The 6,832-nt window shown below is 38.6% G+C and overlaps 1 protein-coding gene across 2 annotated transcripts in view; it reads right to left on the bottom strand.

The window, feature by feature from the left end:
* Positions 1-6,832, bottom strand: part of LOC139943834 (AP-4 complex accessory subunit tepsin-like) — a 226,851-nt gene that overhangs the window by 204,085 nt on the left and 15,934 nt on the right. The window lies entirely within an intron of this gene.

A 6,832-nucleotide genomic window follows, 5' to 3' on the forward strand; every position in this document is an offset into this window, starting at 1 on the left:
GTAAAAATGCCACTTGGTATATATGCTGGGCGACCTTTAGTTACGTTCTTTGCTCCATCGAGCAAAAAATAATTAAGAATTTAAAACCTTTATCATTTACTTGAAGCAAAAACGTGAATGCGTTGATAAAGGTTAACTAAATAGGTGTGGAGGTTATTTTTTTACGTGATTAAGTAAAATGTTTGTTAAAAATAAAAATTTCACATTCAAAAGAATACAGTGATCTCTTGAATATAGGGGAATGTCTGCAATAACGACATGTATTTTTATCTAGAAATCGTTATACTACTTCCTGAAGGTCTGGCAAAAATGTTTCCCAAAACTGACACAATATTCGCATCACATTGAAACAAACATATTTTTGACTTAATGGTGGAGAGAAAAAAAAACATGGCACGATTTAAAACTAGAGAGGTTCAGTTGTTTCTCGGCGAGGAATAAAAGCCCTGCAGCTAAAAGTTCCATCAGTAGTCACGTTTGGTATTCCATCTGGGCGCAGCCTTTTCGTGGTTTATTTGGCTGAGACCTCGCTCGCCATCTATCTTTTGCATTTTAAGAAGACTTAATGTGTTTTTTTATACTGGAATCAGGTTAGGTGGGGATTGCATCCGTGACCGGTTTAGCCCGGGGTTGTCTTACAGACAACACAACCACGCCCAGGGGGTACGTCCTTAACACTTCCCCGTCTAAAACTCTCATCTCACCCATCTTCATTTCCCCCGTGTCGCCCGAGCTTCTAAAAAATGGTTGAGAACTCGGTTCAGCATCTATAGTAATCCCCATGAGGACATTTTCAACTGCATCAGTGGGGGCTTAGCCTGCGTTGTTTACCCCCTCACAAATGTAAATCCTTATTTGGAAACTTAGTCCAGTGGAACTCAGAAACAGAGAGACCAAGGCGCGGGATGGTGTGCTCTTGCATACTGAATACGTAGCAAAACCGGCATCGCATAAAATTTGACAATAATGTTAAACTTTGAATGTGCTAAGTCGATGGCCGTATAAGAAAGCAGCAGTACACAGCAACAATTGTGCATGGGTACTACACTTTTTGTTACAAAGATACCAAATAAACAACATATAAATATTGAGTATATACTCTTTAGATCTTGTATTCCACAAATTCAAACACCTTTCATTCACCATTTACACAGCGATTGTTAATCGACACAAATAAAACAATTGAGATAAGTGCTACATCAGTAGTTTTCAAACGGTTATTCATAATTAAAATTAGCACGAAAAACCAACAGCCACAACAAAAAAGCTTCACGTTATGTTACAAAGACAACAAAATGAAAACCCCATATAAATACTGAGTAACTCTTTGAAATCTTGTAAAGGCCTGTTCGACAAACTCAAGCATTTTTAACCATCGTTGACACAGCGGTTGTTAATTGACATATAACTAACATTAATATATATTATTATTTGGTTTTTATCCTTACATCGATCAGTGTATCACTGTATGCTCAGTACCAAATAGTTTTCTTTATCACCGATGCAAGTTTAACACCTATTAAAGCATTGATGATCTGCTACACCGGTCGTTTATAAACTGTTGTTCATAATTGAAATGGACACAAACAAAATGTACCCACGATTGTGTCTTTGCACAGCAGTAAATGTGCGAGCCTCGACAGACAAGCAATTTCATGCATCGGAATAAATCGATTCATTACGCAAATAATCCACAATGAATAAATTGCCCATCCCCAGCATTGTGTAAAAGATCCCATAACCCTATAGCAAATCTTAGACGCGCAGATTGAAAAGTTCATTGGATTTAGCTGGAAACAGTTTACATCGAGGCCAGTCAAGTACCCAATCTAATTGCATGGCCTTCCATGAAATACAAGTACTTTCATGGTTCGCATAAAGATACAAATAAGAAGTCTGATTTTGAAGGAGCTATTTTCCATAAAACTCATTAGGAGGTTAAAGGATAACGAAGGGAGATATGAAAAGGGCAGGGTGAAAGAATGGACACTCTGCGGGGAGACGGACCGATTTTACCCTTCAACGATGTGTGCTCATCTTCGGTACCTCGCGGAGACCAAGGACGATGGCCAAAAAGGAGAACACAAAACAACTCCATGTTCTAGGAGAATTCTGAGACTGGGGTGCGCCACAAGGAAATTTGTGCACAATGTCTGAGGGAAACTGTTAAGTGCATATAGACAAAAGAACATGAATATTTTTGCGAAATCGTAATACGAAACATAGCGTGTATGCTTATGTTTTTCCCCGTGGGTGTATGGGGCCATTAGTGCACGTTGCACTGTCCATCCGTTGCTGCAGGGATAAAACCGTAATGATTTTTTCGTTAACGCCGTTGCAATATTAATCACAACATCTACATGTACGATGTTGTGATATTCGATGTTAAAGGGAATATAGCTTCCATCGATAGTCACATGGCAAGATTTGGTCGAGCTATCTGCTCTCTATGCATGAGACTCAGAAATCATAAGCTATTGTGGGATTCGAATCTACAAATTCATTCCATCATTTACTTGTGTGTAAAGTCAGAACACAATATGGGGAGTTGTGACTCGGTATAATTGGAATAGAGTATCCCCGTTAATCACAGGGCAATCTTTGGTCGAGCGGTATCTGCTCATTCAGGTAGTCGGTACTCGGTTCAACTCTCACCTGAGGTGCCCCTGGACTCTGAAATCATGAACTATTATTGGATTCGAACGTAATAGGCCTATACGAATGCATTCATCATTTCATTGTTTGTTAAAGTCTCCCACCCATGGGGAGTTGTGCCTCGTAATAATGGGAATATACATTCCCTTTTTACATATACGGGACAAACTTTGGTCGTGCGATATCTGATCTTTCGGGTAGTCGGTCTTCGGTTCAACTCTCACCTGAGGTGTTGGACTCGGAAATAATAAACTATGGGATTCGAGCCAACGAATTGGATGACCTTTGGGGAATGTTCTTAGCCAACTGTCAATAATTCAAAGCAACAATCAAAATTCTACCTTGAGAGCAGAATTCTTGAGAGACACTTAACTCAAATAGGTGAACATTTTGGACGGGGGATATACAAGATCCAAAAAACAAATGCACATGCAAAGTGACACACATAAAAACATAATAATTGATTTCTCAAACTATCTAAGATGCATCAGTAAATTCAAGGAGGCAACAAATTATCTGAAATGTCCACAAAGAGATGGAATTTTGTGTTGTCTTAATCCATCTTATGCAAGGGGGATGTTTAAACTGGACAATCTCCTTGTTATTACCATCATCTACAAATCTTCAGACAGGAGAAGCAAGTCAAGACAACAAATTGCTCAGTTGGTGGTTTTACATGTTCGGTAATGGATATTCATTGGCCACTATTGTATCTTGCAGCCATTTCCATCAATTTTGGAGCAGTTTACACATTGAACTGTATTTCCAACATCAAAATTCAGATGTTTGGAACAAAGTTGTTAGCAATTAAGCAACTGTTATTAATGTAATAAATTACCTCCATCCCCTCCTGGTTTGAAAGTCCCCCATTCATTACGGAGAGTTATGACTCGCTGAATTTGCTCGACCCACCATAACGAATGGCTTAACTATGCCATTTAAAGCTTATCACAATGAATACACCTGATGGGACTAAATATTTGCCATCAAATTTAGTTGACGAAAGGTTTGTAATAAAAAGCCGACAGCCAGGTCGTGTTGGACGTTATGTACGGCAAATTGTTCCCAAGGGCCAATGCAATAATGTGTAGCACACGAACAAAAACACTTGAATTGTGCAAACAAGGTTGCCAATGTTGAGCCATTAGAGGGTTGAATGGCGTGGCTGTATTTAATGTCACCATCAAATTATTAAACGAGTCGTAATAATGAACAGTTTCGAAATCACTGCAGTATCATGGACATGCTGCAAGTTGGTGCTGAATTGAGACACCATTTGGTTCATCATACTTTGTAGTGCCAATAACAAGCCGCATCACTTTTGCTGGTAGAGCCTTCTCGGTATACAAACTCTGAAATAAACTTCCGAATCACATCAAGGATACAACATCCTTCAACACATTTAAGACACTTCTGAAAGCCCACTTGTTTCATGAGGCCTACCATCAATGACCTAAAGGAACACGTTGCCTTGGATCGGACGAGTTGGTCAAAACAAAAGCGTTTGTAACCGTTTTTTATAAAACGCATATGGTTGGAAAGATGTTTTAAAAGTAGAATACAATGATCCACACAAGTTTGCCTCGAAATTGCGTGGTTTTCCTTCTACTGTGCGAACTAACATGGTCGGCCATTTATGGGAGTCAAAATTTTGACCCCCATAAATGGCCGACGTGTTAGTCGACGAAGTAAAAGGAAAACCACGCAATTTCGAGGCATGTTTGTGTGGATCATTGTATTCTACTTTACAACATCTTTCTACCTAAAAAACGGTTACAAACGCTTTTCAAAGACCAACTCGACCGATCCAAGGCAACGTGTTCCTTTAATTATTAACTTTCTCCTGTGCCTCAGCACCTTTGAGCAAACCTTTAATTGTATAGGCGCTTTAAAAAATATATGATTGATTGGTTTAAAACACGATCAAAACAACTGTTTCATTTCAAATCATATAGGCCTAAACGTCTATTTCTTCATTTCCCATTTTTCGCGCAAAAGGCAATTTATTTTCGAGTTTGTCAAAACAGCCTTCATTAGACAATTCGTGACATTGATCTTCCAGCCCAAAGAGTGTGATGACGTACTCTGATGGACTTAAATAGCTTATGAAGAGTCAATTGCCCCAGGGTACGAGGCATCCGTTAGCGAATAATCACCGGCCAGGTCGTGGGGCTCCTAGTCCGAAATCCCCCATCAGAGTATTAGGATCACTCGCTATTATAGCTCCACCGTAGGCACTCGCAGGATTTTGGAGTAAAGTCCCCTTTCTATATCCAGATAATCTGTGGGATTTGTGATTTTTATTACAATTTAATGGAGAGGAATGGTCTCAAGAGGTCTGCTGGGGACTGTGAGGCTGGAGGAGGTCTCTAGGTGCTCATATCACACCGGTTGGACTGCCTATTTGCTTGCTGGTCTGAGCATTAGTATGCGTGCACACGTGGGTATCTTTACAAGGTACTCGACTTTGTCATTAAGTAGGTTGACTGACCGATCTGTGTATTTGCTTCCTCTGTGAGGACGGCAGCTTCTTACTGAATATAAATAAAATATATCATGAACTTCAAATGAAGTTCCTTGGTATTGGGTTATTAACCTCCCATAAGCTCAGACTAAAAAACAAACAGCCATTTGGGGCTTTAATGGTCGTGCAAGTCAAACTTCTTATAGTGCAATGAGCTTCATTGAAGTTTGTTCATCTTTTTATATGCTTTTTTATAAGTCCCGATAGTCTACAAAACATATTACACCACCCTTATATCATGCAGGTAGGGCATAAACATTGAAAGTTGTTTTCAAATTTTGCGATATAACTTACATGGTATACAGAATAGGGTAGGAATTCATATTGAAATGTTTTTGAGGAATTGGTAAAATGTTTAGTTTCGATCTCGCGAGGCCACACAAAAGTACACCGATGTTTGAAAACTGCCAAAACATGGGTGTGTTTTCGCTATTTTCTATTATTCCGATGACTGCCGAGCTTAAACTTCTATATATTATGCAGGTTTAACATGGAGTGTAAAATTTGACGATTGCCAATACGTGCTCCAAGTATTTGCTCCAAATAAACCCATTTTAAACCAATGTACTGTCAGACTTGTTAGTCGAAGGGGAATTTGTTTGATTACGAAATTACTCCTATAATTGAAATTATTGACACGAGAAACACCATTTTGGTTTTAAAAAAGTCAGCATATCACACAATAATACCTCGTGAATGAGTTAAACACAAGACAGACGATTGAACCATCTGGGAGTACTGATAAGTCACCAATTTGCGGCGATGTCTACGTTTAAGTGCCAATGTGAATCATATGTAAACATCTGAAAATTACCATTCCATTCCACAGGGCCCTAAACATAAAACCAGTGTCCACTAAATATTGATCAAAGATGAACAAAATAGTCAATAAAAAAGGAATCAATACAAAAACTGGCATCTAGCTAATACTTAGCTCATTTCAACTCGAAGTTTGTCATAGATTTCCTTGTGAAAGACGATGATACTCCTTCTTAACGCAAGTTGTCTGATTAAAATTTCTTAATCAATAAAGACAAAGTGGATATGACAACCCAACGATGTTTTGAGTGTTATCTCTTTAGTCCGTCTTTAATATTGTATCATCAGTAACATCACCGCCGTTGATGTGTTGTCTTTACAGACTATACCCTCCATGCAAAATCGCCCGAGCTAGTATCAACAATTTATACAGGCTTCAAATCTAATTAATTTGCTTCTCAGGGAAATTAAACGACTGCAATGTAGGTTAATTGACATTCGAGAACTACAGGAAACGACATTAGAACCTTAATATGGGGCCTATGGGGATTTGCATGTCAGCCCATATAACAATAAAGGATGATCACATATTTTGGCATATGCTGGTTTTAATTATTATTGGGGCTAAGACCTGGAAGTGAATTCAAGGTTATATTTGTACTCCCTTTCAGTTCAACAAACATCCTTCTCATGTGCGGTAAGCAGGCTTACTGGGCCTGCTTACTGTCCTACATGAGAAGCAGCAATGGCATATACACACATTCAAAAAATTTGTAAGCACGTTGAAAGCACTGAACGAGAATAAACATTAGACATGTGCCCCATTGTCTTATTCTTTTTTAGTGAACTTACAAATCATCTTTATAAATTAAACTGAATTTTAAATACTCTATG

The sequence above is a fragment of the Asterias amurensis genome, chromosome 11 (assembly GCF_032118995.1).
Source record: "Asterias amurensis chromosome 11, ASM3211899v1".
NCBI lineage: Eukaryota > Metazoa > Echinodermata > Asteroidea > Forcipulatida > Asteriidae > Asterias > Asterias amurensis.